Here is a 9,703-nt window from a genome sequence, read left to right as displayed (position 1 = left end):
TGGACTTCTTCTTCCTTTTGAATTGGAATTGATGTTCTGGTTGCATCAGTTTTCTCTAGGGATTCAATATTAATCATAAATCTCTTGCTGCACAGGATCAATTTCTGGCGTTCTTCGTCTTGGACTCTGAGGAGGCGAAATGAAAGTTGGTGATGAAACCCTTGGTGATGAAACTCTTGGAGATGTTCTCGAAGAGATTCCTGAATCTTCTTCTGCCTCCAAGTCCTCTTTTGTTTCTTCATTGATATTCTCTATGTTCTTTGAGGGTAATTCTTTTGCTGAGTTGAGTCTGGTACTCCTTAGACTTGTGACAGGGGTCTTTTGAGTTTTGTTCCTTTTTGTCTTAGGCTTCTCTATTTGAGGTGAAATATCTGTCTCTTTACTAATAGTTCCTGACACTGCTATTGTTCTTGTTCCAGTTTCCTATCAATTTTTCTTTTCCTTCCCATCTTAGTTATGCTGCTATTTGGTTGCCCATGAGTATCTTCTTGAAAATGATTCCTTACTAAAAGTCCTTCACAATTATCACCTAAGTTTTAGAGATGAAATTCAACAAGTATTATGACTAGACCATGGTGATACATTGTATTATCTATGAACTGAATTCTCCTTTGAACATTCCCTGACATCTTTCTTACACTATTCAACAATAAATATGGAAGATTTATCTCATTTTCTTCAAGAAAATTCATTAGTAGCCGAATATGATAGAAAAACATACATCCAAACCTTCCTTTGCAGGTAACAAATTTTTGGATTATTAGAAGAAAATTCCTCCACTTAATTTTTAATGTCGTGCTTTGGATGCCCTTTTTGGAAATGGTGGTGTCCTTGCTTGGTTTCTTCAGGAAAACCTTCCAGTATTCTCTTTCAATACCTCTATTTTTTAACCATTATTCTCCAATCTGCGACAATCCAGTAGCTTCATCTATAAAAGACTCTGTCACTATGAATTTGATGTCTCCTGTCTATACTTTGACTCCATCAAAAACCCTGGCGAAGGATTTGGTCACTTATTTAGGGAAGCCATCAAATTTCTCTATAAATTATAGCCACTGCGCCTTTTGCAACAATTCTTATGTGTGTGGATACCCCTCCAAAAATTTCTTCCTTGTTGTCTCTGTTATGACTATCACTCCCATGGTCGAGAAGCTTCGTTTAAAAATTTGTTTTGTTTGACAGGGTATGATTGCTTGATAGGGTTTTTAGAGCTAAAATGTTGAGAGCGTGAGTGATGGAATAATGAGAGCGTAGGTAGTGAAGGTATAACAAAATGAGGCATAATCTAACAGTTAAGAGCATTCATGTTTATGATTTGGGCAATTGGTTCAATGGATTGGGATATGAGTTATGATGATCGGGAGTGAATGGAGGATTATACATGATTTGACATGACATGATCAACTCTTAGAAATAATGATTTTGATTTTTGGTAGTACCATGTCTTATAATTCATATATGTAATGCTTTGATCCCTATTATTAAATTAAAGAAGTGCATACCTTTGAATTATTTTCTTGCTAACCTTTGGTTTCCTTTTTAATGTTGTCTTCAGGTACTTTGCAGTGGAGGGATTCAATCATTCCTTCAATTGTATCATCAGAAGTTTTTGTCAAATTGGCTGCAGAAAGTTATCAAAGATGCAGAAAATCAATAATTCTATAGTTATTTATTTTTTTGAAAAGAAAGGGATAAAAGAAGATGGAATTCTAGAAAATGGGATACAAAGAAAATTTAAGATGCCAAGAATTCTTGGTTTTCACCTTGAATTTTCTATATAAATCTGCCAACAATTGTTGGTTTTCATGTGTGTGTGTGTGTGTGAAAAATAAAGTTTTTAAGGTGGAGAAGAGAAGAATTCTTCTTGACCAACTTCAAATCAGAGTTGTTTTGGAAAATCTTTACAAATTTCTCTTTTTTCATTTGCTTATGATAGATCCTGAGTCGATGTCCATTCACTAAGAGAGGAAATTTTTCTTCATCAATAGTCCTAATTCTAACTGCTCCATTATCAAAATCATTTTCAATCTCATAAGCCCCAAGCCAGTGAGTTTGAAACTTTCCTTGAACTTTGAATCAAAGAGTAATGCCAAGTCTCCTGGCTGAAATTTTCTTTCTTTGATGTATTTATCATGCCATATGGATCTTTGTTTCTGGACTAAACCAGTCTTCTTGATAGCATCTTGCCTTATTTCATCAAGCTCATTGAGTTCTCCCTACCGGGCCTCACCTTTTGAGGGAAGGTGAGCGAGAAATCGGGCCTTTAGTCGAGAGTTCAGCAAGCTCACCCTCACCATATGAATAGTGAGCCCCTACCAGGCCTACTGGGCCTCACCCGGCACAAGAAGAAAGAAGAATGAATGTCTCTTAGTTCAAGTTCGTGATTCATTTAGTTGTTTCTCCGAACGAATGCATAAAGCCCGCCGCGATGAAAATGTTATAGAAAGGACAGTGAAATTCTCCAATTCTAAGGGGGATTCTTTTACTGACCCAGAAGGTAATGAGCTACTCCTACAGCACGTCCCTGTACAATGCTCAAGGCTCTGGGCTGGATAGCAGGAGCAACCTTCAATTTGTTATGGGCCCAAACAATAGATTCAATGAGTTCTTGCCAAGTTAAAACCCTAAAGGTTCAATTTACTTTTTGGGTGGGGGGGCGTTGGTCGAGCCTGCTTACGCATCCTCTCCTCTCCCTATGGTCGAGGACTCTTTGGTTTGTTCTTCTGATAAGTCAAGTCCGAACTTGACTGCTATCTTATAGGTCTGAATCTGGAACTCAATTGGAAATAGGACCTGCTTCCCATAAACAAGTTCATATGGAGTATTTCTTGTAGAGTTTCTCCATGTGGTACAGTAAGCCCATAAAGCTTATAGAAGCTTTTCTGCCCAATCCCTTTTGTTCAAGTGAACTGTCTTGGTGAGGATTGCTTCAATCACTTTTCTGGTAGACTCTACTTGTCTGTTTGCTTGTGGATGGTATGGTGTAGATTTTCAATGCTTGATTTTATATTCTTTCAATATCTTTTGCACTACTCTAGATGTAAATTTCTTTCCTTGATATGTTACAATTTCTCTTGGGACACAAAAACGAGTAAAAATATCCTTAAAAAGAAATGAAACTACAACATTTTTAGTAGCAAAAGAAAGTGCTTTAGCTTCTACCCATTTAGTAACATAATAAATGTATACAAGAATATATATTTTTTGTTTTGAAGATGGATTAATTGGTCCAAAAAAATCCAAAGCCCATTTTTCAAAAGGTTCAATGAGTACTTAAGGTTGTAGTGCCATTTCATATGAAGGAACATGTTTCCTCATTCTTTGACAGTTATCACACCTCTAAACATATTCCTTGGCATCCTTAAAAAGGGAAGGCCAATAATATCCTAAGAGAAGGACTTGTAAGTAGTTCATTTGTCAGCAAAATGACTTCCACATGGCTCATCATGGCATGCTTTAAGTATCTTAGGTATTTCACCTTCTCTTACACACCTTAGGATGATGAGATCTGGTCCTGTCTTGTATAATTATTCATTTATCCATGAATAAGATGCACTTGTTTGGATTATTCTTCTCTTTTCTCTAGGAAACAAATAGGAGGGTAACTTCCCTGTAACTAAATAATTAGCAATATCTGCAAACCAAGGTGATTTAGTAGATACTGCAAAAAGATATTCATCAAGAAATTTATCATCTACAGGTGTATCATTGTTATCATTTTGAATTCTAGATAAAAAGTCAGCAATGGTGTTTTGTTTTCTAGGTCGGTCCATAATGGCGATATTAAATTATTGTAACAGTAATATCCATATTGTTACTCTATCATTAGTAATTGGTTTGTTCATTAAATATCTAATGGCAGAATGGTGTGTATGAAAGAACGTTTCAAAACCAGTGATGTAATGTCTAAATTTATTAATGGCGTGAATGACAACTAAAAACTCCTTTTCAATTATAGTATATTTAGCTCTGCGGGAGTTAAATTTTTACTAGTATAATAAATGACATAAGGAGTGAGATCATTTTGTCCTGACACAACTCCTAGAGTTGTGTCTGAAGCATCAATTGATATATGAAAAGGTAATTTCCAATTAGGTCCTTTTAAGGTAAGTGCTTCAGAGATCTTCTTTTTCAAAGTTTCAAAATCCTTTTGACAATCAGAGTTCCAACTGAATTCACAGTGTTTGGTGAGTAATTTAAAGAGTGGAGATGCAATCTTTGTGAAGTTTTCTATGAATCTTCTATAATATCCAGTAAAGCCAAGAAAAGTCCTAACATCTCGTTGACAACTTGGAATTGATCATTTGGAAATAATTTCTACCTTAGAACGAGTCTACCTTAATTCCATTTCCTAAAATATGGTGACCTAAAACAATTCCTTCATTAAACATCATAAAACATTTCTTATGACTTAATGAAAGATTTGCTTCTTTTCATCTTATGAGAAATTTTTCTAAATTTTCAAGTGCCTCTTCAAAATATTTTCCATAAACTGTAAGATAATCCATATATACTTCCTCATAATCATGAATAATATCAGAGAAATTTTCTAGTACTGCCCTTTGGAATGTTGTTGGGGAATTGCATAATCCAAAAGGAAGTACTTGGTAAGTATAAGTCCCCCATGGACAGGTGAATGTGGTTTTGTCTTGATCTTCAGATGCTACATGAATTTGATTATACTGATCCAGGTGGCTCCAGAAAGACACATAGGACAAAAGTTTTATGAACGCTCAAAAATCAAAGTGTTTAGAATGACTTCGAACCAGGACCAGAGCGTAGATCTCGTCTTCTTAATCGCGGAGGTGTGAACGGTTCATCAATCTGAGTCCAGATGCTGAAGTTATTGCGAAAATAGTTTGCCTTTGTTCCTTTGAAAATGAGACATTTTCCTCTAAAAATGGGTTTTAAGCCTTTAAAGGGAAAATTGCATCGGAAGGAGTCCAAAGGGCGGACTTAAGGCCGGGCCTATAGAACCCCCGATTGAAGATCTCTGATATATTGGGTCGGAGGAAGACAGGCATGTGGATCGGGACTATAGAACCAGCGATTTGTGATTTGTGATTGCCGATATCAGCGACTGGAATGATCGGCCGATCGACAATCGGTGTCGGCGGATGCCAAAGGAAGAACCCTGGGTCGTAGCGATAGCAATATGCGATGCGATCTCAACCGTCGGATCGGAAACCGATCAATGACCATGATTAAATCAGTGATCCTAATACCAAGGGGTGATGCGATAGCGATAACGATGCAATCTGGACCGTTCGATCGGAACAGATCAATGGTCTCGATCTAATCGGCATATCGGCAATCGGTGGATCGGCGATCGACGATCGACGATCCCTCGATATACAGGGCCAATGACCTCAGCGATATGTGATTGTGATATAGCATGGACCCGATGGGTTTATGGACCTAATTTAATATATTTTCAAGTCCGACTTTATAGCTTCTATCGGATTTTTCAATGTTTTATGTGTATTGTCCGTTTTAACAAAAAAAAAAGGTTATTCAAAGGTTTGTTGCGCCCACTGATTCTCCTATGCAAATGAATTCTATTTTAAAACAACAGACCTCGAATTTTAAGCAGCCTTGTCCCAAAAAATGTGTTATAAAACACGATGAGTGATAGAGAGCCGAGGCTGGAGAAAGTGCCCGAGAGCCTGCATGCTAGATAGCCGAGAGCCTGCGTGCTAGAGTGCCCGAGAGCATGAATGTGGAGAGCCAAAGGGAGGGCTCGAGAGCTTGAATGCTAGAGACCTAATGAGGAGGCTAGAGCACTTGAAAAACAGAGCGCCGCAGGGCCGTAGAGCCACAGAATGTGATCAAGGCAATGCGAGAAGACAAGCCAAATAACCAGAGGGTCAGGCAGAGCCGCATAGTTGTAGCCAGAGCGCTACAAAGCTTGAGTAGCCTTCTTCTTGATTATCCAGAGATGTCTGATTAGCGAGCTACAACGACATAGTCCAGAGTAGTATTCTCCTTGTATGGTCAATGCTGCAAGATAGAAGCAAGTTTCAACATTTCGATAACTTCTGTTTCAGATGCCCTGATGGTGACAAACCAGAAAATGATCAATGCAAGGGAAGTCGAAGTCCAGATTGACCCCTGCCTGCACATCGAAAATGTGAACAACGTATTCACGATGGATGGTTATGCTAAGGATACGAATATCGAGCTTCAGATGGCCCCTTTGTTACAAGGTATATGATTATTGTCATGTATTTCTTCTTATTTCATTATGCTGCATGGATCCTTGATTGATATTGAGGCAGGATATTATTTACTATATGTTGTCATGATTCCTTGCTTGATTTGATGCGGAATCTTCTATATGATGTACTTACTGTCATAACTCTTCATGTTATGTTGAGATCTCTTGTTGTATGTTGTTGGGATACTCTTGTTGTCATCATGCATGTTGTTTTTTGACATCCCTTTTATTCCATGTTGTCGGGATGCTCATCATGCATGTTTTTGTGTCATACTTATAGGAGTCTTTTGATTGAGAGTTCTAGTTGGGGAACATCTCTTAGGTCCACTCCTGCGTGAGGGAATTTTTCCTTGTATGATCACGACATCATCTCTTATGTACATCATCTTTATTGAAAACACTTAATGCAGTAGCCTACACCATCTTGACACTGGGGCCCGGAGACGTAGTCCCTCCTAGACGAACTCCGTTATCAATGGCTTATGCTTTTATGTGTTGATGATTGTCTTGTTCCTGTTCTTTTCCACATGCAGATGTATTCATTAATGTTCTTTTAAAAATGAAATTTAACACATCATGAAAGTAAAAGTTCTTGGAAGGGTCCTTCATCACACCCAGACCTGGATCAAGTGGTATCAGAGCAGTCTTTGCGTTGATGTGAATTGTAGTGTGAACAATGACAGAGGATGAAAGAGAAATGTACGAGACCATGCTCAACATTTCCAAGAGAGTGGATATCGTGTATGAAACTCTACAGAAAGAGACAGAGGAAAAGGAACGATTGCAGCTTCAGTTACAAGCCATAGAAGAGGCCATGGAAGAACTGAAGAAAAACAAACATAATATTCAAACAAAAAAGGATGAATTGAAGATGCATCTACATGAAGAGAAAGAGGAGAAACAAATTTTGCTATGACAGCTGAAAGCAAAGGATGAGGCCTTGGAAAAGTTGTAGCATAACCCATGCGAGGTAAAAAGTAGTTCTCCATCTTCAAGTGTGTTTCCTAATGATGATTTCACTGTGTTTGAAAATCATACCACAGGTATTGGCTCCAAACTGTTGAAGAGAATGGTGTATGAAGGAAAAGGCTTGGGCATTAATGGCCAAGGCATTGTCAACCCCATCAAAGTAGAGTAATTACCCCGTTAGGCAGGACTTGGGTATGTTAGGAAAGAAGTTGGGGAATGCATTGAGACAACAAGTGTACCACCAACAACGAATGATGAGCAACCCTCATCAGATCTTTCCAAATTGAAAGAGAATGTAAAAGATGTCGATTTCCTTTCAATTTCATCTTCTCATAGTATGATGTTTGTTGGAGATTTGGAGATCCCAATTACAGGGACAAACATGAGGCTCCTTACAAGGATGAGGCACGAGGAGAAAGAAGAACTTGGTGTTAATAACCAAGGCATAACTCAAAAAAGGTACATGTTTTCCGATGCCTTGATCTTCGTGCATTATTAACAACATGATCATAATCAAAATAAACATTCGAAGATTGAAAATGGCTATACCTTCCCTTGCTATCTTTGATGTCACTATGGCAACGAGAGATTGCCTCATCTCTCTCCCTGCAATGGGCACTATCGTGGGATGATGGGATGTTTTCCCATCATTCTCTTTCCTCGACGATGTCTTGGACAAATCTAACACCTTCGAGCACTCTCCTTTAGTGTATCTTAGGGTTGCAGAGCCATAGAACATAATCAAGGCAGCGCGAAAAGACAAGCCAAAGAACCAGAGGGTCATGAAGAGCCGGAGAGTTGTAGCCAGAGCACTACAAAGCTTGAGCAGTCTTCTTCTTGATTAACTAGAGATGTCTTATTAGCGAGCTGCAGTGACATAGTCCAGAGTAGTCTTCTTCTTGCATGGTCGATGTTGCGAGATCGAAGTAAGTTTCAGCATTTCGACAACTTCTATTTCATATGCCTTGATGGTGACAACCCAGAAAACAATCGATGCAAGGGAAGCCGAAGACCAGATTGACCCCTGCCTGCGCATCGACAATGTGAACAACGTATTCACGGTGGATGGTTATGCTAAGGATATGAATATCCAGCTTCAGATGGCCCCTTTGTTACGAGGTATATGATTATTGTCATGTATTTCTTCTTATTTCATTATGCTGCATGGATCCTTGATTGATGAGGCAGTATCTTATTTATTATATGTTGTCATGATTCCTTGCTTGATTTGATGCAGAATCTTCTATATGATGTACTTTCTATCATAACTCTTCATGTTATGTTGAGATCCCTTGTTGTATGTTGTTCGGATACTCTTGTTGTCATCATGCATGTGTTGTTTTGACATCCCTTTTATGCCATGTTGGCGGGATGCTCATCATGCATGTTTTTGTGTCATACATATAGGAGTCTTTTGATTAAGAGTTGTAGTTGGGGAACATCTCTTAGGGCCACTCCCGCGTGAGGGCATTTTTCCTTGTATGATCACGACATCATCTCTTGTGTACGTCATCTTTATTGACAACAATTAATGCAGTAGCCTACAGCATCTTGACACCAGGGCTCGGAGACGTAGTCCCTCCTGGACGAACTCCGTTATCAATGGCTTATGCTTTTATGTGTTGATGATTGTCTTGTTCCACTTCTTTTCCGCATGCAGATGTATTCATTAATGTTCTTTTAAAAATGCAATTTAACACATCACGAAAGTAAAAGGTCTTGGAAGGGTCCTTCGTCACACCCGAACCTGGATCATATACCCACTAAAACCATCCAAGAATGAGAAATACTTTTTTCCTACTAATGTATCTAAAACTTGATCTATGAAAGGAAGTGGAAAATGATCTTTCAAAGTAGCTTTATTCAATTCCCTGTAATCAATGCATACTCTCCATTTTCCATTTTTCTTAGGAACGATTACTAGGGGTGAAACCCATTGACTCTCTCATATTGGATAAATGAAATTTACATTTAACAATTTCTACAATTCCTCTTTAACAATTTCTTTTAAGTTTGTATTCATTCTTCTTTGTGGTTGTCAAACTGGTCTGGCATTTTCTTCAATATAAATATGATGTATGAAAGTTTTAGGATTAATTCCCTTCATATTAATGTATTCCCATGCATATGCAAAAGAGTGTTTTTTCAATATTTCTACCAATTTCTTTTTCTGTAATTCTTCCAGGTTTTCATTGATATTCAAAAATTTTCATGGAAGAATTTCTATTGAAGAGTTTCCAAAATTTTCCATAGAATGTAAAGACATTTGTCTAGATGATAGATATTCAATATTACATTGTTCTTGAAAATCTTGACTATTGTCACAATATAAAGAGGGTTCATTATTTTCTATTGAATTTAAAATTTGATCCTCTTCATTTATTTGTGCAATAGTGAAAACTGATTGTATATCATTATCATCATCTATCCATTCTTCATTTTCTACTTCTATCATTGTTTTTGCAGGTGGGTACAATGTAAATTTCTTTGTTGAGCTTCCATTTGAGATAAACATGT

Source organism: Pinus tabuliformis, chromosome 6 (genome assembly GCF_031772625.1).
Source record: "Pinus tabuliformis cultivar Carrire ecotype Pingquan chromosome 6, CPIR1, whole genome shotgun sequence".
In the NCBI taxonomy this organism is placed as follows: Eukaryota; Viridiplantae; Streptophyta; class Pinopsida; order Pinales; family Pinaceae; genus Pinus; species Pinus tabuliformis.
The sequence above is the reverse complement of the archived record's forward strand: the minus strand, read 5'-3'. Positions refer to the sequence as shown.